Source organism: Haliotis rubra, unplaced genomic scaffold, assembly GCF_003918875.1.
Source record: "Haliotis rubra isolate DU_JTF1 unplaced genomic scaffold, ASM391887v1 Scf23, whole genome shotgun sequence".
Taxonomy (NCBI): Eukaryota; Metazoa; Mollusca; class Gastropoda; order Lepetellida; family Haliotidae; genus Haliotis; species Haliotis rubra.
In genome coordinates, this window is record NW_025766336.1 from 2075083 (window position 1) to 2098331 (window position 23249).

At 46.4% G+C, this 23249-nt stretch overlaps 1 long non-coding RNA gene across 1 annotated transcript; it reads left to right on the forward strand.

Annotated features, from left to right (window-relative positions):
* The first annotated feature begins 3165 nt into the window (after window positions 1–3165).
* Window positions 3166–21020, forward strand: LOC124277934. Its single transcript, XR_006898943.1, has 3 exons — window positions 3166–3278; window positions 5613–5615; window positions 21010–21020. It is a non-coding gene; the product is annotated as an uncharacterized LOC124277934 (long non-coding RNA).
* Window positions 21021–23249: the final 2229 nt, after the last annotated feature.

Here is a 23249-nt window from a genome sequence, read left to right on the forward strand (position 1 = left end):
GACTATTGGTAATTTTGTTTCTATTCTACTTGCAGCCTTCGTGATATAGCCGGAAAAGCACCGGGAGAGTGAAATGTCGATGATTAGACCCCTGGGTCTCGATCTACAAACGTTCGTAGTGCTACGACATTCGTAAGCCTATGGTAAACTACAGAGATACGACTGGTCGTAATGTTACGAACGCTTTATGGATAGGGACCCAGCGAGTTATATTAAACCACGTAAAAGGATGGTTGTTGCGATTTTTTCTCTGCATCAACTCTGGACTTTTCTTTTACAGTGAGTAAGTGAGTTTGGTTTTACGCCGCTTTTAGCAATATTCTAGCAATATTCAGGCGGGGGACACCAGAAATGGGCTTCACACATTGTACCCATGTGGAAAATCGAACCCGAGTCTTCGGCGTGACGAGCGAACGCTTTGACCACTAGGCTACCCCACCGCCCCAGTTGTCATTAAGGATGAAACAAAGACTGGAACTGGTCCACTCAGTATTCTGTGTTGTGCACTGAGCACTCATGTATAAACTGGTACCACATTGTACCGCAGTGGGCTTACACTACAGAACCGGCAAATGTTCGGATTAGAAATCAACCTCACACATCAATGAATACACTGAAATAACCTTAAACCTGAATTGTCATTTAAACCCGAATTATCATATAAGCCTCAATCATCATTTAAACCTCCATGATCATTTTAACCCCAATCATCATTTAAAGCTGAATTATCATCAGATAGAAGATAGCGTTTATGCCAGATGACAAACCGCACCAAAATGCCATGTCGTCGTGGTATCATCGGTTAACATCACATCACATGAAAATGACATATTTTCTGCCTCCAAGGCCGGTTAGTTGTACTTGTCACACTGGTTATTGGCTGTTTCCAAACTGAAGATGGCAGAACTATTTAAAAAATTATTTAAATATTTATAGACTCGCCTCGATGTATTCGATGTCCTTGGAGATTGTCTATTTCGCCTCGCGTCATCACCTACAAGTGGTTTCACTGGTCCTAATGCAACTGAAGGTAATGGTGAGATGACTTTTGCAAAGTAAAACTTCACTAACACTACACATTGTACACAACGTCCCTAAAGTCTATGTCCAATGCGCAAGAAAGTCTCACAGTCCTTGGGGGCGATCGTCAAACTATGGACTTTGAAAAATACAAACGTACTCCACAAAGGCAAAAACCATTTACAGGGATTACACTGACCCACCAAATTTTCCACCATAGGTTGCGGTATCTTAAACCATGCTTCGAGTTTATCGGGTTTAATCCCTTTAATGTAGCTGTACCCTACTATTTATAGGAACTGCTCTAACCCGTCTGAGTACCAATCTAACTACAATATGTTCATGCAGCGTTTAACATTCCCGCCTGCCCGACCGTCCGGAACGGTCCCTTTTCATCTCGGACGGTCACAGTAGCCTGTCCGGTGGTCTGGTAGATGTTTTTACCCCTAACAGTAAATATTTCATAATATCAGACAGGTTCTCTTGTCGTCGGTTTGAGGTGTTTAAGTTATTATGATAATTATGTTAAACTATTTACGATTGGACAGTTCATTTTACAACAACCAATCACAACACATGTACTTTCAGTTTACCTAAACTCGGTGCATTGCCTGTTAGTGCTATGTTGCAAACAGTAAAGTATTAAGAAACCTGATTTTTGTTTTCATTGTTGAAAACCGGACAGGCAAGTTTATGTTCGGACTGGTAATGTTTTAAAGTTACCAGTCCGGCTTTATGGCTTGGAATTTTGGGAGTTTTACACACTGAGTTCATGTATTCCACTAGCCCCAGTGTCGTAAGCAGGACACAACAGAACCTCAACCACTACATCAGTATAACCAGGCTTCACCTTCTTTCCAAGACAACACGTATTCCACCAGCGCTCCACAGAAGGGCGGCTCCGGACCAGGTTGATGTGCTGAAACAAGTGTTGTTTATTTTGTAACATTGTGTCGTCATCATTGTTGCATCTGCCTTTCCAAGGACATTAATATATTGGTGGGGGTCAAGACTTCGTCTTTTCATAACCCCAGACATAAGTAAAGGATTGGGTTGGTATTATGAGGGTCCTGTTTGGCCATCACGGTTGGCCTAAAGTAAAGAATGACCAAACATTTTCGAGATGGTATTGGAAATGTGTTCAAATGAATGAGAATTAGACTACTGAGTGTTTTAGAATTATCACAACGCTTAATGAATGGATAAGACTAAATTATGTGAAAGTGCGCTTTATAGAAAATATTTTAGCAACACATGTTGACACACTTTAGTAAATTGCGATATGAGGATGAATACGGGGTGAATATATAACATACATACATACGTTGTGAGTTAAGTGTTTGCCCAAAGTTGGTTATTTCTTAATGTTTGAAGCATATTTTGTAAACTCAATGTAACCACACGTACGTTGTTGCTCATGTGTTACGTCAGTTCTTGCAACCACAGGAAAGGTAAAATGCAAGAGGACAGACATTTGAATTCCTCCCAGTTTGTCAAACTTTCTAATTAGAGATTTCCAGCTGGGCTAACTGGACTGTTATCCTACCTCGTCCTTTATTCTACCTGTGCTATAACTAGTAAATTAACAACAGAGAAGTATTGCAGAAGTTCACGCGGCATTCTCTGTCATGCAGGGAATTTTTATGATATATACCCTGGGTCCATTCACTGCCATACCTTAGCCCGATACGTATGGCCCAGAAATAATGGTCCAATCAAATTACTTTCTCCTGTTCACCCAGTTTCGAATAGGAGCGTTGTTGGTGGTAGTGACGCCACTTCCCTCCTATGGTGTCCAATGGTCTAAATGGATGAATGGACATAAAACAGTCGATAATGGAGGATGTTCAATAATGACAACTTAAATACATCAAGGTCTAGCGAAGTTCCTAAGTCATACTCACACTTCCAGAGTTGGACGAATGCCCTCTCCAGGTACAGAAAGGCGTCCTCGAAGACGCTGTTTGCCTCCTCCGTCACCTCATACACCGTATCCAGCAGAGCGCCACCCCCATCTGGTAAATAGCAACTAGTTGTACTATATCTATCTATCTATCTGTCTGTCTGTCTGTCTTTCTGTCTATCTGTCTATCTATCGTGTGTGTGTGGGTGTGTGTGTGTGTGTGTACTCTTAAAAAAGGTAGGGGAACTTTCAATTTGGATAGGAAGTATAAGCAGCAACAAACTTGTCAAAGACAGACATCTTATGAAGGCACCATCATTTCTCTTTGTCACCACCCCCAAACACAACGCATGGGGTGTCAGTCGAGAGTCGATAAATCACTGTAGATAATCAATTTTGACAATCATCTTGCATCACACGGTTTTCAGTGTTTGTTTCTAGTCGGGTTTTTTGTTTGAAAATGAAAATCGTACACATGCAAATTTCACGTCATACACCAACCATCTTTCAAGAGCGATTACTGTACAAACAACTATGGTCATAAGGAAGTGCAAGTGGTGATGCACTCTCAAAACATTCATTATTATCATATCAACATAGATTTACTCCGATATATCTCCCAATTGTTTCAATTGTAAAATAAAAAGTTCCCCCATTTTTTTAAGAGTATATATATACGATCATGTTTCTGACATGCAAATATCAACATGCATACACTAAAGTATACTCCCCCATTCACATGACTGTGTACACACATAAAGGTTGGAATTGATAGGATCATGCTGACCCATCAACTGCCACTCACCCTGTCCTGCTTGGAGTTTCCTCGATCTCTCCTCCAGTTCATCAACGAGAACTTCCATACCCCGCCGTTTATCAGCTATGACATCCACAAACTGATACTTGTCGAAAACTGCAATAAGAGGCATGGGTGTGACGAAGTATCACCGGACAATGTCTGCAAGCACATTTTTACTTTGATGTGTAAGCCAGGTACACTTTGACAATAATATAATTACTGGTAAAACGTCGCCTGACTGGCTGGCTGGGAGCAATACATGGATGGTTTCCAAACTAACGGTAAAACTTCAGGTGACCGAATCATGTGCAGGGGACATGGAGGCAAGGTTTCCAAACACACTTTTGCTACTCACGGTCATTTTCTGCTATGGACTGGTCAGAAATCTCCTGGATCGGGTCCTGTAAATACAGGTAACAAAACATAAGCCTGTAGTCACTGTCCCAAGGGTCATACGTTGAACATGCTGTATTTAGTGAGTCTGTAGTCACTCTGTAGTTACTGTCAAATAGGTCATGCGTGGAGCCTACCGTATTGGTAAGCCTGTAGTCACTGTCCCAAGGGTCATACGTTGTGCCTACCGTATTTGGTGAGTCTGTAGTCACTGTCCCAAGGGTCATGCGTAGAGCCTGCCGTATTGGTAAGCCTGTAGTCACTGTCCCTAGGGTCATACGTTGTGCCTACCGTATTTGGTGAGTCTGTAGTCACTGTCCCAAGGGTCATACGTTGAGCCTACCGTATTGGTAAGCCTGTAGCCACTGTCCCTAGGGTCATACCTACCAAAGGGGTCATACGTTATTGCCTACCGTATTGGTGAGTCTGTATTTGGTGAGTCTGTAGTCACTGTCCCAAGGGTCCGTTGTGCCTACCGTATTTGGTGAGTCAGTCACTGTCCCAAGGGTCATACGTTGTGCCTACCGTATTTGGTGAGTCTGTAGTCACTGTCCCAAGGTAAGTCCTGTAGTCACTGTCCCAAAGGGTCCGTATACGTGTTGAGTCTGTAGTCACTACCCAAGTCATACGTTGTGCCTACCGTATTTGGTGAGTCTGTAGTCACTGTCCCAAGGGTCATACGTTGTGCCTACCGTATTTGGTGAGTCTGTAGTCACTGTCCCAAGGGTCATACGTTGTGCCTACCGTATTTGGTAAGCCTGTAGTCACTGTCCCTAGGGTCATACGTTGTGCCTACCGTATTTGGTGAGTCTGTAGTCACTGTCCCAAGGGTCATACGTTGTACCTACCGTATTTGGTAAGTCTGTAGTCACTGTCCCTAGGGTCATACGTTGTGCCTACCGTATTTGGTGAGTCTGTAGTCACTGTCCCTAGGGTCATGCGTTGTGCCTACCGTATTTTGTGTGCTTGAAGTCTCTGTCCCAAGGGTCAGAAGGAGTACGATGGTGGAGACATACATACTTATCGGCTGTGGTGACGGTACCCGGGGTACCCCTTATATATACCCCGACCAGGGAACAAGGTAGATTGCCCAAGGCTGTAGAAGCAGTACTGTATTTAATGTTTGACGAAATCAACATGAACACAATACCGTAAATACCCCAAGAGTGCGTTTAACAGTCAATTGTGCTCCAACGGTTATGTTTACTGTGTATCATTAGGGATTCTCAATATCCCTGTATAACTCCGCCTTCTGAACACCAAACCACGCGGACCTGCTATAGACGCCCTGAAGTAAGCTTTGTAAAATAAAACGATCAAATGGTGAATCTCCCCTTTCGTGTGACACACTGCACAAAGGATTCTTGATATGTAGATAACGATACTTTCCAAGCCAATTCTCCAGTTATGGTATTACCATTGCTCAATCAGAACTAACCGACACACAGCGTAACAGACCAGGGCAATGAGAAGCTGAACAGAGAAAAGAAGAGGAAGAGGGTCAACAGACCAAGTCAGTGGGGAGCTGAACAGAGAATTGGGGAAGAAGAGCGTCAACAGACCAGGTAAGTGGGGAGCTGAACAGAGAATTGGGGAAGAAGAGCGTCAACAGACCAGGTCAGTGGGGAGCTGAACAGAGAATAGGGGAGGAAGAGCGTCAACAGACCAGGTAAGTGGGGAGCTGAACAGAGAATAGGGGAGGAAGAGCGTCAACAGACCAAGGTCAGTGGGGAGCTGAACAGAGAATAGGGGAGGAAGAGCGTCAACAGACCAGGTAAGTGGGGAGCTGAACAGAGAATAGGGGAGGAAGAGCGTCAACAGACCAGGTAAGTGGGGAGCTGAACAGAGAATAGGGGAGGAAGAGCGTCAACAGACCAGGTAAGTGGGGAGCTGAACAGAGAATAGGGGAAGAAGCGTCAACAGACCAGGTAAGTGGGAAGCTGAACAGAGAATTGGGGAAGAAGAGCGTCAACAGACCAGGTCAAGTGGGGAGCTGAACAGAGAATAGGGGAGGAAAGAGCGTCAACAGACCAGGTAAGTGGGGAGCTGAACAGAGAATAGGGAGGAAAGAGCGTCAACAGACCAGGGTAAGTGGGGAGCTGAACAGAGAATTGGGGAAGAAGAGCGTCAACAGACCAGGTCAAGTGGGGAGCTGAACAGAGAATAGGGGAGGAAGAGCGTCAACAGACCAGGTAAGTGGGGAGCTGAACAGAGAATAGGGGAGGAAGAGCGTCAACAGACCAGGTCAGTGGGGAGCTGAACAGAGAATAGGGGAGGAAGAGGGTCAACAGACCAGGTCAGTGGGGAGCTGAACAGAGAATTGGGGAGGAAGAGCGTCAACAGACCAGGTCAGTGGGGAGCTGAACAGAGAATAGGGGAAGAAGAGGGTCAACAGACCAGGTCAGTGGGGAGCTGAACAGAGAATTGGGGAAGAAGAGCGTCAACAGACCAGGTCAGTGGGGAGCTGAACAGAGAATAGGGGAAGAAGAGCGTCAACAGACCAGGTCAGTGGGGAGCTGAACAGAGAATTGGGGAGAGAAGAGCGTCAACAGACCAAGTCAGTGGGGAGCTGAACAGAGAATAGGGGAAGAAGAGCGTCAACAGACCAGGTAAGTGGGGAGCTGAACAGAGAATAGGGGAGGAAGAGCGTCAACAGACCAGGTAAGTGGGGAGCTGAACAGAGAATTGGGGAAGAAGAGCGTCAACAGACCAGGTAAGTGGGGAGCTGGGGAAGAGCTGAACAGACCAGGTAAGTGGGGGAGCTGGAGAATTGGGGAAGAAGAGCGTCAACAGACCAGGTCAGTGGGGAGCTGAACAGAGATATAGGGGAAGAGGGTCAACAGACCAGGTCAGTGGGGAGCTGAACAGAGAATTGGGGAAGAAGAGCGTCAACAGACCAGGTCAGTGGGGAGCTGAACAGAGAATAGGGAAGAAGAGCGTCAACAGACCAGGTAAGTGGGGAGCTGAACAGAGAATTGGGGAGGAAGAGCGTCAACAGACCAGGTCAGTGGGGAGCTGAACAGAGAATAGGGGAGGACACCTACCAATTCTTTATTGCTATTTCTGAAAGTCGATTTTGACCCTCAACTAAACGATCTTGACACAAATGACTGACGATATATCCGCACAAAACGGGGGTGTGGTCGAAGCAAGCCCTCTGGTTGGTCAACGCTGCTAAATCTGCACACTATTTATATATTCTCGGTAGGTTTTACTTTCATCGAAGGATTGACTTGGAAGAAATGTAAGATTTTTTCCCAAGCAATGGCTTCTCAAAAGAAAGCATCATTTGTAAATGTCTCTTTCACAAACATCAACCAAAAGAACAATAAAGAACTGGTAGGATTCATGAGTGGTTGGCGATAGGCCAATCTTCCATGATCATGTTTACATTCAGTTTTAATCGATTGTATGCGATGGTAGCGTAGCGATCGGCAAAGTAGTCCGGTGGGGTGCAACGAAGTGTCCGGCCTTCTCATAATGTATTATACAGTGAAGCATTTCGAGTCGAGGGTCATCTTAAATTTTTGTATATATTTTATAAAATCTTTAATCCTCTCAAAGACACGATTGCCTGTGGGACACCCCCCATCTGTGTATAGGTTGGAACCCCGGCGTTTAACACTCTGAGAGCTGGTTTTCATGAGTGAGCTCTTTTATCTTAAAAACGTAGTATACCTATATATGTAGTACAATTAATATGTGTTGTATAGTAGTACACCCAGTAGTATACCTATGCAGCTGTCTCAATAAGCCATTTTCCAGTTCGTTTAGAGCGATGTCCCTTTGCAAAACCACGTGACCGCGGGCAAACTGTCAAAACAAACGGCTGTCAAAATTTGTAACGTGTTTGACCGTGCAACGACCGCTATCTGACGTGGTACCGAGAGAAGCTGAAGATGCCTTACCACCACTGTTGCTATGGCTTGTGTAACTCTGATAACAGGATGAAAGTCATGCTTTATCGTAACCCATCCGTCCGATGGCTTTGTACATTTAGATCCTGGCGAATTACTGTTTGTTTCGTTTGTGTGTTTGTTTGTTTGTTTGACCTACTCCATAATGTGTTACTATTCGTTCCTGCTTAAAACCCAACGTCCCTCAATAACGTCTATGGCAATTTATTTTATAACCACCCATGATTATCATCTAGTAATTCACAAGATAATGTTTTTGTGTGGTATCTACGGTACTAACAGTGAACCTTCACATCGAGTTAGTATAATGTAAGATAAAACATGTTGTTTTAGGTGTTATCGCCTCTCATCAAGACCTGAGAGTGAGTGCCCCTCAGGACGTTCGGATCCCAATTCTGTGAGTCAACTGATAGACCTCTCTGAACACAGCGTTAGATGGACATTTCTCTTGTGTTTTGCCCAGGGGGGCAAGGAGTGTTTAATGTGTCCGCCCGTCGATCTGAAGAAGTTTTGTACGTGGTGTCAAAACAGCACACATATGTATGTAGCTCGAGTCATTTTTGTAATCCAAGAGTTAACAATTGCGTTGCTTTCGTTCATGCCTAAAGAACCAGGTATCGTCCATCATCAAAGTTGTTTGCATACGTCTTTATGAATTAAGTAACTTGAACAAATGTTTTTGAGATATAAATTGGAACGAACGCACACGCACAAACATACACAAAATAATACCACGCACTAACTAACACACAACATCCACACGCACACGTACACCCCCACACAACCTCCACACGCACACATACACCAATATATACACACAGTATTATTGGGAGCAGCATAAACATTTACCCCGTTTCATACAACTCACATAACAACCTCCTAAAACATGGCCTACATCATCCCCTGAAACAGGGCCAGCTACATGCCCTACGACATGGCCTACATCATCCCCTGAAACAGGACCAACTACATGCCCTACAACATGGCCTACATCATCCCCTGAAACAGGACCAACTACATGCCCTACAACATGCCCTACAACATGGCCTACATCATCACCTGCAACACGGCCAACTACATGCCCTACAACATGGCCTATATCATCCCCTGCAACAGGGCCAACTACATGCCCTACAACATGGCCTACATCATCACCTGCAACAGGGCCAACTACATGCCCTACGACATGGCCTATAGCATCACCTGCAACTGGGCCAGCTACATGCCCTACGACATGCCCTACAACATCCCCTGCAACAGTCCCCTGCAATAGGGCCAACTACATGCCCTACAGGGCCACCTACAATCATCCCCTGGGCCCAGCAACATGCCATGCCCTACAACATGGCCTACATCATCCCCCTGCAACAGGGCCAACTACATGCCCTACAACATGGCCTACATCATCCCCTGCCTACAACATGGCCTGCAACTACATGCCCTACCATGGCCAACTACATCATCCCCTGCAACAGGGCCACCAACTACATGCCCTACAACATGGCCTACATCATCCCCTGCAACAGGGCCAACTACATGCCCTACAACATGGCCTACATCACCCCCTGCAACAGGGCCACCTACATGCCCTACAACATGCCCTGCAACAGGGCCAAGTACATGCCCTACAACATGGCCTACATCATCCCCTGCAACATCATGCCCTGAAACATGGCCTACATCACACAGGGCCACCTACATGCCCTACAACATGCCCTGCAACAGGGCCAACTACATGCCCTACAACATGGCCTACATCATCCCCTGCAACAGGGCCAACTACATGCCCTACAACATGGCCTACATCACCCCCTGCAACAGGGCCACCTACATGCCCTACAACATGCCCTGCAATAGGGCCACCTACATGCCCTAAGACATGGCCTACATCATGCCCTGCAACAGGGCCACCTACATGCACCTCGACATGGCTTACATCATCCCCTGCAACAGGGCCAACTACATGCACCTCGACATGGCCTACATCATCCCCTGCAACAGGGCCTACTACATGTCCTACATCATCCCCTGCAACAGGGCCAACTCCATGGCCTACATCATCCCCTGCAACAGCACCAACTACATGCACTTCGATATGGCCTACATCATCCCCTGCAACAGGACTAACTACATGCACTTCGACATGGCCTACATCCTCCCCTGCAACTGGGCCAACTACATGCCCTACACGACCAACTATATGCTCTACTAGCAGCTTACTACATGCCCTACAAGCTTACTACATTTAACAACACGACCAACTACATGCCCTACAACCAGCTTACTACATGCCTACAACACGACCAACTACATGCCTTACAACCAGCTTACTACATGCCCTACAACACGACCAACTACATGCCCTACAACCAGCTTACTACTACATGACCAACTACACGACTACAACACGACCAACTACAACCAGCTTACTACAACACGAGCTTACTACCTACCAGCTTGCCTTACAACACGACCAACTACATGCCCTACAACCAGCTTGCATTATACATGCCCTACAACACGACCAACTACATGCCCTACAACCAGCTTACTACATGCCTACAACACGACCAACTACATGCCCTACAACCAGCTTACTACATGCCCTACAACAACACGACCAACTACATGCCCTACAACCAGCTTACTACATGCCTACAACACGACCAACTACATGCCCTACAACCAGCTTACTACATGCCCTACAACACGACCAACTACATGCCCTACAACCAGCTTACTACATGCCTACACAACCAACTACCACAACCAGCTTACTACATGCCCTACAACACGACCACTACATACATACATGCCCTACAACCAGCTTACACGCCCTACTACCAGCTTACTACATGCCCTACATACATGCCCTACAACACATTACAACACGACGCCAACTACATGCCCTACAACCAGCTTGCACAACACGCCCAACTACATGCCCCACAACCAGCTTACTACATGCCCTACAACAACTTACCAACTACACGACCAAATACACGCCCTGCCCTACAACACGACCAAACTACATGCCCTACACCAGCTTACATACATGCCTACAACACGACCAACTACATGCCTTACAACCAGCTTACTACATGCCTACAACACGACCTCAACTACATGCTCTGCCCTACAACACGACCAACTACATGCCCTACAACCAGCTTACTACATGCCCTACAACACGACCAACTATACAACCAGCTTACTACCAGCCCTACAACATGCCTACAACACGACCAACTACATGCCCTACAACCAGCTTACACGCCCTACACTACGACCAACTATATGCTGCCATGCCCTACAACAACTACATGCCCTAAACCAGCTTACATGACCTACATGCAACTTACAACATGCCTACATGCCCTACAACCAGCTTACTACATTACTATGCCCTACAACACGACCAACTACATGCCCTAAACCAGCTTACATGCCCACGACACACCAACACGACTACTACATGCCCTAAACTACACTACATGCCTACAACACGACAAATGCCCTACAACCACTTACTACATGCCCTACAATGCAACACGACCAAACTACATGCCCTACAACCAGCTTACTACATGACCAACTACATGCCCTACAACCAGCTTACCAACAAATTACGACCAACTACATGCCCTACAACCAGCTTACTACATGCCCTACAACACGACCAACTACCAGCGCTTGCCCTGGCTACATGCTTACTACATGCCTACAACACGAACAACTACATGCCCTACAACCAGCTTACTACATGCCCTGCAACAGGACCAAGTACATGCCCTACAACCAACTTACAACATTCCTACAACACGAACAACTACATGCCCAACAACCAGCTTACTACATGCCCTTCAACACGACCAACTGCATGCTCTACTACCAGCTTACAACATGCCTACAAGACCAACTACATGCCCAACAACCAACTTACTACATGCCCTACAACACGACCAACTACATGCCCTACTACCAGCTTACAACATGCCTACAACACGAACAACTACATGCCCTACTACCAACTTATTACATGCCCTACAACACGACCAACTATATGCCCTACTACCAGCTTACAACATGCCTACAACACGACCAACTACATGCCCTACAACCAGCTTACTACATGCCCTACAACACGACCAACTACATGCCCTACAACCAGCTTACAACATGCCCTACAACACGACCAACTACATGCCCTACAACCAGCTTACTACATGCCCTACAACACGATCAACTACATGCCCTACCTAGCAAACATGCCAAACTGCATGCCCTACAACCCGGTTACTACATGCCCTACAACATGCTACAACATGCCCTACTGCATGCCCTAAACCAGCTTACACACGACCAACTAAACACGACCAACTGCATGCGTCTGCCCCAGGTACAACCAGCTACTACATGCCCCTACAACACGACCATGCTCCTACAACTACATGCCCCGATACAACCAACTTACTACATGCCCTACTACACACGACCAACTACATGCCCTACAACCAACTTACTACATGCCCTACAACACGACCAACTACATGCCCTACAACCAACTTACTACATGCCCTACAACACGACCAACTGCATGCCCTACAACCAACTTACTACATGCCCTACAACACGACCAACTGCATGCCCTACAACCAGGTTACTACATGTCCTACCACATGCCCTACAACACAACCAACTACATGCTCTACACCAGCTTACTACATGCCCTACAACACGACCAACTGCATGCCCTACAACCAGCTTACTACATGCCCTACAACACGACCAACTACATGCTCTACAACCAGCTTACTATATGCATGCCTACAACACAACCAACTACATGCTCTACAACCAGCTTACTACATGCCCTACAACACGACCAACTACATGCCCTATTACCAGCTACCTACATGTCTACAACAAGGCCTACTCAATCCCTTAAAACATGACCTACTACATGCCCTACAAAACGGCCAACTAAATGCCTACAACCAGGCCAACTAAATGCCTACACCATGCCCTAAATAGAGAATACTACACGAGGTCTCATTACATACGAATTATACGAAACGAGTGTCCTTCCTATGGTATCTGACCGAGCGAAAGCGAGGTCAGATAACATAGGAAGGTCACGAGTTTCGTATAATTCGTATGTAATGAGACCGAGTGTGGTATTTTATTTAGTACCCACGTCTTACATGCATTTAATTGACAAAATAGCGTATTTTTGTTATTTTTTGGTTTCAAACCGAAACCGGTTTCATAAAGAGGTTGAGGAAGAGTTTTGTACTGTAGTACAATATTTGCATGACGTCACACTCTAATGACGTAACTGCCTTGGTAACCGACGTCACGATGCATGTCAGTTGTCAGCGCCTCGTACAGCCTCCTACAGTAAACTACTCCGTAGCACCCCGTTTCTTGGTTTGCAGTTGCTTCATTCGGCTAACATCACTGGTGGAAACATTGCATTTATGTTTTTCGACGGATATTATGTCTCAGTTCGACTCACAATTAAACAACGACACGGCAACAATCGCAATGTTTACATTCCCACAATGCATTTAAGTTGTAGAATGAATGAATTCACGTGTTTGTTATGAATGAAAACATAGTTACGTCAGAATGTGACCTAATTGAGAGGTCATCGGTTATCCAATCAAATAGTTAGAATCACAGGTCAAGTCGTTACGACACAGGTCAACGCGATACGACACTCGTGTGACGTACGAAATTAGTATGCAACTACCCATACGTTGACCACGTGGGTAATAAAACAACATATCTAACAACGTGGCTTATTTTTTTCGCGTCAGACAAGAGACTAGTGTTGAAGACCTACTCCGAGTCCACACCTTGAATCCACATTTTAACTCTCCATCCTGAATCTGCACCCTAACACCACATCCTGACTTCACACCTTGATAACACACGCACAATCTGACGCCCTATCCTAGCTCTATATCCTGACTTCACACCTTGATAACACACGCACAATCTGACGCCCTATCCTAGCTCTATATCCTGACTTCACACCTTGATAACACACGCACAATCTGACGCCCTATCCTAGCTCTATATCCTGACTGAACATTTTGATAACACACGCACAATCTGACGCCCTATCCTAGCTCTATATCCTGACTTCACACCTTGATAACGCACAATCTGACGCCCTACAATCCTGACTTCACACCTTGCACACGCACTATCCTAGCTCTATATCCTGACTTCACATTGATAACTGACGCCCTATCCCAGCTCTATATCCTGACTTCACACTTGATAACACACGCACAATCTGACGCCCTATCCTAGCTCTATATCCTGACTTCACACCTTGATAACACACACACAATCTGATAACTCTATATCCTGACTGAACATTTTGATAACATGCACAATCTGACGCCCTATCCTAGCTCTATATCCTGACTTCACACCTTGATAACACACGCACAATCTGACGCCCTATCCTAGCTCTATATCCTGACTTCACATTTGATAACACACGCACAATCTGACGCCCTATCCTAGCTCTATATCCTGACTTCACACATTGATAACACACGCACAATCTGACGCCCTATCCTAGCTCTATATCCTGACTTCACACATTGATAAAACACGCACAATCTGACGCCCTATCCTAGCTCTATATCCTGACTTCACACATTGATAACATACGCACAATCTGACGCCCTATCCTAGCTCTATATCCTGACTTCAAACACTGATAACACACGCACAATCTGACGCCCTATCCTAGCTCTATATCCCGACTTCACACATTGATAACATACGCACAATCTGACGCCCTATCCTAGCTCTCTATATCCTGACTTCACACATTGATAACACACGCACAATCTGTCTCTATATCCTGACTGAACAGTTTGATACAACCACACTCCAAAACCCTGACGCAACATCATGACGCAACGCCGTGACTCCACCCTGTTTGTTTGACTCACCTCGCCCTAATACAACACCCTGACAAAACCCTGACGCCACATCATGACGCAACGCCGTGACTCCACCCTTTACTTGACTCACCGCCCTAATACAACACTGAAACCCTAACGCCACAGTCTTAGCGTGAGTGAGTGAGTGAGGTTTTACGAGGCCAACATCATGAGCATCGATCTACGCAACTGGGATACGATGACATGGGTCAACCAAGTCAGCGAGCCTGACCACCCGATCCCGTTGGTCGCCTCTAACGACAAGCGTGGGTTACTGAAGATCAATTTTAACTCGGAACTTCACTGGTACAGTCTGGAGAGACCCTTTCCCTCTACACTCAGACGCCACATCCTAACCCTTCACCGGTGTGACACTCCCTGAATTCAAACCCTCACACCATGATCTGACGCCACACGCATGAAGCCATAACTATTGCCCTAACTTTTTTTAGCACACAATCCCCAATCAATTGTAACAGATATGACCGTATGAAAATGTATTTATTATAAGATATCAGGCGTATTCAGAACATCTGCTGAGCAATATATCACAAATGACATAACAGTTTAGATTTCGTAATGTACAGTTTCTTAACACTACAGTGTACTTCTTATCTACAAGTTAAGTGGCAGCAATGTTTAGTGGAGGAGGCTGCTTAGAAGATCGCGTAAAGCAATACTAAGACCGCGTCTCTTCTCATTTCTTTTACGTGATGGTGGTGGTGGGGGTTGGTTGCCGTTTCCAGTTGGGGGTGGTGGTGGGGGTCCAGTTCCGGTTGGAGGTGGTGGGTTCCCTCTCTTCAGCAGATCCTTCAGTAAATCACTCAATTGTCGTCTGTTCCCGCTATTACCTGGTGGTGGTGGTGGAGGGGTCCAGTTCCAGTTGGGGGTGGTGGTGGGGTCCAGTTCCGGTTGGAGGTGGTGGGTTCCCTCTCTTCAGCAGATCCTTCAGTAAATCACTCAATTGTCGTCTGTTCCCGCTATTACCTGGTGGTGGTGGTGGAGGGGTCCAGTTCCAGTTGGGGTGGTGGTGGGGTCCAGTTCCGGTTGGAGGTGGTGGGTTCCCTCTCTTCAGCAGATCCTTCAGTAAATCACTCAATTGTCGTCTGTTCCCGCTATTACCTGGTGGTGGTGGTGGAGGGGTCCAGTTCCAGTTGGGGGTGGTGGTGGGGGTCCAGTTCCGGTTGGAGGTGGTGGGTTCCCTCTCTTCAGCAGATCCTTCAGTAAATCACTCAATTGTCGTCTGTTCCCGCTATTACCTGGTGGTGGTGGTGGAGGGGGTCCAGTTCCAGTTGGGGTGGTGGTGGGGGGTCCAGTTCCGGTTGGAGGTGGTGGGTTCCCTCTTTCAGCAGATCCTTCAGTAAATCACTCAATTGTCGTCTGTTCCCGCTATTACCTGGTGGTGGTGGTGGAGGGGGTCCAGTTCCAGTTGGGGGTGGTGGTGGGGTCCAGTTCCGGTTGGAGGTGGTGGGTTCCCTCTCTTCAGCAGATCCTTCAGTAAATCACTCAATTGTCGTCTGTTCCCGCTATTACCTGGTGGTGGTGGTGGGGGGGGTCCAGTTCCAGTTGGGGGTGGTGGTGGGGGTCCAGTTCCGGTTGGAGGTGGTGGGTTCCCTCTCTTCAGCAGATCCTTCAGTAAATCACTCAATTGTCGTCTGTTCCCGCTATTACCTGGTGGTGGTGGTGGGAGGGGGTCCAGTTCCAGTTGGGGGTGGTGGTGGGGTCCAGTTCCGGTTGGAGGTGGTGGGTTCCCTCTCTTCAGCAGATCCTTCAGTAAATCACTCAATTGTCGTCTGTTCCCGCTATTACCTGGTGGTGGTGGTGGAGGGGTCCAGTTCCAGTTAGGGGTGGTGGTGGGGTCCAGTTCCGGTTGGAGGTGGTGGGTTCCCTCTCTTCAGCAGATCCTTCAGTAAATCACTCAATTGTCGTCTGTTCCCGCTATTACCTGGTGGTGGTGGTGGAGGGGGTCCAGTTCCAGTTGGGGGTGGTGGTGGGGGTCCAGTTCCGGTTGGAGGTGGTGGGTTCCCTCTCTTCAGCAGATCCTTCAGTAAATCACTCAATTGTCGTCTGTTCCCGCTATTACCAGTTGGGGTGTTTTCTCTCAGAATAAGATTCACAAGCTGGTCCGCGAGATACTCCCGCTTTTGCTGAGCACCGTTCCCACTGCTTTCGGGTAAAGGGAGATATTCAGGAACTGAAAATATAAAATACAGTGTCCTTGTGGTCAGATAACAAGATGTATGCATTATGTATCACCAATAAGTTTCCTTTTCATCTTAACATTAGTTACATTTGTCACCAACTGAAAACGAGTTGCTAGCCTTAAGTCGGTTATGAATACGGCACTGGACTGTGAAATAGTTGAGGTAGAGTCAAGGGTGAATGCGATGCTGCCTGTTTCTGGACATTGTAATTATCATTACGTGTGAGAACTTCTCACTACCAGTGACTGTTTTACGTAATTTTATCATTGCTAATAATTAGGATGCAAGACAATTCCACTGTGAACTCAATACTCACAAACGTCAACCATGGCAAGAACAAACCGGAGTCCGGAATCCCTGATCTCGAAGAGGCCGAAGATGAGTTCCTTGACGAATTGGCTGGCATCCTCTATCGACATCTCTCCTAAACGGAAATGTGTAAACTTAGCAGCTGTACGTCAGCGTATCAAATATCGGGGTTGCAAGGATGATACGGGGTGCACTATAGACATAACACCGCATTCATCAAAATATGTTCTTGGGATTTTACGAGACAGACAGACAGAGGTTAGATTTGCAGTGTATTGTACCAACAACATGCATACTCTGTTCTACTGTAAGCACTTACCGCGATCCAGGCTTTTAGTGCACTGGAAAATCTTCTGCAGTAACCTTGCCATACATTCGATGTCGTCTGCCACCAGTTGTAATGCCACTTCTCTGTCGAATGGTTTCCCTGGGTGCTCTTTAACAATACAACCGTCCTACAGGCAACAGTTACGACATAGTATATACACAAGTGATCAAACAGTACAGACACCATTGATGACGTAATACAGTTAGAATTCATGGTGCAGTGCAGACATCACCGATGCTGCATTAGACACTGATGACGTAGTACAGACACCACTGATTTAGCAGTGCAGACACCATTGATGGTTTTGTATAGACACCGATGATGATGTATTAGACACTGACGATACAATAAAGACACCACTGACGATACAATCAACACACCACTGACGATGCAGTACAGACACCACTAATGATGCAGTAAAGACACCACTGATGATGCTGTACAGACACCTCTGATGATTCAGTAAAGACACTGCTGATGATGCAGTAAAGACACCACTGATGATGCTGTACAGACACTGCTGCTGATGCAGTACAGACACCACTGATGATGCAGTAAAGACACCGCTGATGATACAGTAAAGACACCACTGATGATGCTGTACAGACACCTCTGATGATGCAGTAAAGACACTGCTGATGATGCAGTACAGACACCTCTGATGATGCAGTACAGACACTGCTGATGATGCAGTACAGACACCACTGATGATGCTGTACAGACACCACTGATGATGCAGTAAAGACACTGCTGGTGATACAGTACAGACACCACTGATGATGCAGTAAAGACACCGCTGATGATACAGTAAAGACACCACTGATGATGCTGTACAGACACCTCTGATGATGCAGTAAAGACACTGCTGATGATGCAGTAAAGACACCGCTGATGATGCAGTACAGACACCTCTGATGATGCAGTACAGACACTGCTGATGATGCAGTACAGACACTACTGATGATGCAGTACAGACACTGCTGATGATGCAGTACAGACACTGCTGATGATGCAGTAAAGACACCGCTGATGATTCAGTACAGACACTGCTGATGATGCAGTAAAGACACCTCTGATGATGCAGTACAGACAGCTTATGATGCAGTACAGACACCGCTGATGATGCAGTAAAGACACTGCTGATGATGCAGTAAAGACACAGCTGATGATGCAGTAAAGACACTGCTGATGATGCAGTACAGACACCTCTGATCATGCAGTACAGACAGCTGATGATGCAGTACAGACACTGCTAATGATGCAGTAAAGACACTGCTGATGATGCAGTAAAGACACCGCTGATGATGCAGTAAAGACACTGCTGATGATGCAGTACAGACACTGCTGATGATGCAGTACAGACACCGCTGATGATGCAGTACAGGCAGTTGATGATGCAGTACAGACACTGATGATGATGCAGTAAAGACACCGTTGGATGATGCAGTACAGACACTGCTGATGATGCAGTAAAGACACTGCTGATGATGCAGTAAAGACACCGCTGATGATGCAGTAAAGACACCGCTGATGATGCAGTACAGACACCGCTGATGATGCAGTACAGACAGCTGATGATGCAGTACAGACACTGCTGATGATGCAGTAAAGACACTGCTGATGATGCAGTAAAGACACTGCTGATGATGCAGTACAGACACCACTGATGATGCAGTACAGACACTGCTGATGATGCAGTACAGACACTGCTGATGATGCAGTACAGACACCGCTGATAATGCAGTACAGACACCGCTGATGATGCAGTACAGACACTGCTGATGATGCAGTAAAGACACTGATGATGATGCAGTACAGACACTGATGATGATGCAGTACAGACACTGCTGATGATGCAGTAAAGACACCGCTGATGATGCAGTAAAGAAACTGCTGATGATGCAGTAAAGACACTGATGATGATGCAGTACAGACAGTGATGATAATGCAGTACAGACAGCTCTGATGATGCAGTACAGGCAGCTGATGATGCAGTACAGACACCGCTGATAATGCAGTACAGACACTGATAATGATGCAGTACAGACACTGCGGATGATGCAGTAAAGACACTGCTGATGATGCAGTAAAGACACCGCTGATGATGCAGTAAAGACCCTGCTGATGATGCAGTAAAGACACTGATGATGATGCAGTAAAGACACCGCTGATAATGCAGTACAGACAGCTCTGATGATGCAGTACAGGCAGCTGTATGATGCAGTAAAGACACTGCTGATAATGCAGTAAAGACACCGCTGATGATGCAGTACAGACACTGATGATGATACAGTACAGGCACCGCTGATGAAGCAGTACAGGCAGCTGATGATGCAGTAAAGACACCGCTGATGATGCAGTACAGACACTGATGATGATGCAGTACAGGCAGCTGATGATGCAGTAAAGACACCGCTGATGATGCAGTACAGACACCGCTGATGATGCAGTAAAGACACTGCTGATGATGCAGTACAGACACCGCTGATCATGCAGTACAGACACTGCTGATCATGCAGTAAAGACACCGCTGATGATGCTGTACAGACACCACTGATGATGCAGTACAGACACTGCTGATGATGCAGTACAGACACCGCTGATGATGCAGTACAGGCAGCTGATGATGCAGTACAGACACTGATGATGACGCAGTACAGAACACCTCTGATAATGCAGTACAGACACCTCTGATGATGCAGTAAAGACACTGCTGATGATGCAGTAAAGACACTGCTGATGATGCAGTAAAGACACTGCTGATGATGCAGTAAAGACACCGCTGATGATGCAGTACAGACACCACTGATGATGCAGTACAGACACCACTGAGGATCTTGTACAGACACTGTTGATGATGCAGTAAAGACACTGGTGATGATGCAGTACAGACACCACTGATGATGCAGTAAAGACACCACAGATGATGATGTTGTACAGACACTGCTGATGATGCAGTAAGGACGCTGCTGATGATGCAGTAAAGACACTGCTGATGATGCAGTACAGACACCACTGCTGATCTTGTACAGACACTGCTGATGATGCAGTAAAGACACCACTGATGATGCTGTACAGACACCACTGATGATGCTGTGCAGACACTGCTCATGACACAGTACAGACACCGCTGATGATGCAGTACAGACACTGCTGATGATGCAGTACAGACACAGCTGATAATGCAGTACAGACACATGATGATGCAGTACAGACACTGCTGATGATGCAGTAAAGACACTGCTGATGATGCAGTAAAGACACTGCTGATGATGCAGTACAGACACTGCTGATGATGCAGTACAGACACCGCTGATGATGCAGTACAGGCAGCTGATGATGACGCAGTACAGACACCTCTGATAATGCAGTACAGACACCTCTGATGATCTTGTACAGACACTGCTGATGATGCAGTAAAGACACTACTGATGATGCAGTAAAGACACCACTGATGATGCTGTACAGACACCACTGATGATGCTGTGCAGACACTGCTCATGACACAGCACAGACACCGCTGATGATGCAGTACAGACACCGCTGATGATGCAGTACAGACACCGCTGATAATGCAGTACAGACACTGATGATGATGCAGTACAGACACCGCTGATGATGCAGTAAAGACACTGCTGATGATGCAGTAAAGACACCGCTGATGATGCAGTAAAGACACTGATGATGATGCAGTACAGACACCACTGATGATGCAGTACAGACACCACTGATGATGCTGTACAGACACTGCTGCTGATGCAGTAAAGACACTGCTGATGATGCAGTAAAGACACCGCTGATGATGCAGTACAGACACCACTGATGATGCAGTACAGACACCACTGATGATGTTGTACAGACACTGCTGATGATGCAGTAAAGACACTGCTGATGATGCAGTAAACACACCGCTGATGATACAGTACAGACACCACTGATGATGCTGTACAGACACCACTGATGATGCAGTAGAGACACCACTGATAATGCTGTAAAGACACCTCCTCATAATGCAGTACAGACACCTCTGATGATGCTGTAAAGACACCGCTGATGATGCAGTAAAGACACTGATGATGATGCAGTAAAGACACTGCTGATGATGCAGTACAGACACCACTGATGATGCAGTAAAGACACCACTGATGATGATGTTGTACAGACACTGCTGATGATGCAGTAAAGAAACTGCTGATGATGCAGTAAAGACACTGCTGATGATGCAGTACAGATAGCCCTGATGATGCAGTACAGGCAGCTGATGATGCAGTACAGACACCGCTGATAATGCAGTACAGACACTGATGATGATGCAGTACAGACACTGCTGATGATGCAGTAAAGACACCGCTGATGATGCAGTACAGACACCGCTGATGATGCAGTAAAGACACTGCTGATGATGCAGTAAAGACACTGATGATGATGCAGTACAGACACTGATGATGATGCAGTACAGGCAGCTGATGATGCAGTAAAGACACTGCTGATAATGCAGTACAGACAGCTCTGATGATGCAGTACAGGCAGCTGATGATGCAGTACAGACACCGCTGATGATGCAGTAAAGACACCGCTGATGATGCAGTACAGACACTGATGATGATACAGTACAGGCACCGCTGATGAAGCAGTACGGGCAGCTGATGATGCAGTAAAGACACCGCTGATGATGCAGTACAGACACTGATGGTGATGCAGTACAGGCAGCTGATGATGCAGTAAAAGACACCGCTGATGATGCAGTACGGACACTGCTGATGATGTAGTAAAGACACCGCTGATAATGCAGTACAGACACCGCTGATGATGCAGTACAGACCCTGCTGATGATGCAGTAAAGACACTGCTGATGATGCAGTACAGACACTGCTGATTGTGCAGTACAGGCAGCTGATGATGCAGTAAAGACACCGCTGATAATGTAGTACAGGCAGCTGATGATGCAGTACAGACACTGATGATGATGCAGTAAAGACACCGCTGATGATGCAGTACAGTCACTGCTGATGATACAGTACAGGCAGCTGATGATGCAGTAAAGACACCGTTGATGATGCAGTACAGACACTGCTGATGATGCAGTACAGGCAGCTGATGATGCAGTAAAGACAGCTCTGATGATGCAGTACAGACACCTGCTGATGATGCAGTACAGACACCGCTGATGTTGCAGTACAGGCAGCTGATGATGCAGTACAGACACTGCTGATGATGCAGTACAGACACCGCTGATGATGCAGTACAGACACCGCTGATGATGCAGTACAGACACTGCTGATCATGCAGTAAAGACACCGCTGATGATGCTGTACAGACACCACTGATGATGCAGTACAGACACTGCTGATGATGCAGTACAGACACTGCTGATGGTGCAGTACAGGCAGCTGATGATGCAGTAA